Source organism: Amphiura filiformis, chromosome 12, assembly GCF_039555335.1.
Source record: "Amphiura filiformis chromosome 12, Afil_fr2py, whole genome shotgun sequence".
Taxonomy (NCBI): Eukaryota; Metazoa; Echinodermata; class Ophiuroidea; order Amphilepidida; family Amphiuridae; genus Amphiura; species Amphiura filiformis.
The window spans coordinates 20,215,152-20,215,731 of NC_092639.1; the positions used below are offsets into that span (position 1 = coordinate 20,215,152).

Sequence of the window (580 nt, forward strand, 5' to 3'; positions counted from 1 at the left end):
CGATTGGTTCCAATAGCGCGTACGAGTATCGCGTCGACATGCACGCGTTAAGGTGTGTGATATCGTGTCATATCACACGGGTAAGAACCAATAAGATTGCAAGAACATTCTCAAGTGTTTAAGAAGGACGTTTGCAGGAAAGTGAATGAATGGATAGGTACTTTCGGGATTTATATTAAGTGGTATTGTCGGTTGCGGAAAAATAACACTAGGCCTGAAGGCCTATAGATAATAACATCACTGCTCTTCTCCATCTGACTCATTAGCTCAGTTGGCAGAGCATCGGTCCGGCGATCCGAAGGTCCCAGGTTCAAATCCTGGATGGTCAGTGAAATTTTTTCACTGGCTGTCATTTATGTATGTGGAGACTTGTGTTAAAAACCTTTCTCAGAACACTAGGCCTAGTTGTGAAGTTACTAAGACAGCTCGAAAATAATTATAGTGTACCTGACACTTATTAGTTTTGTACACTACTGGCTATTCAATTAGTATAACAATATACGGTGAGCCAAAAATTAAGGTACCAGTTATGTTCACCTCCTGTATATCCTACACAAAGACAGATATGTCATAATTGGAA

General features: G+C 40.5%; 1 non-coding gene across 1 annotated transcript; it reads left to right on the top strand.

Moving 5' to 3' along the window:
* The first annotated feature begins 255 nt into the window (after window positions 1-255).
* On the top strand, window positions 256-329 carry Trnaa-ggc (transfer RNA alanine (anticodon GGC)). Its single transcript has one exon. It is a non-coding gene; the product is annotated as a tRNA-Ala (tRNA).
* Window positions 330-580: the final 251 nt, after the last annotated feature.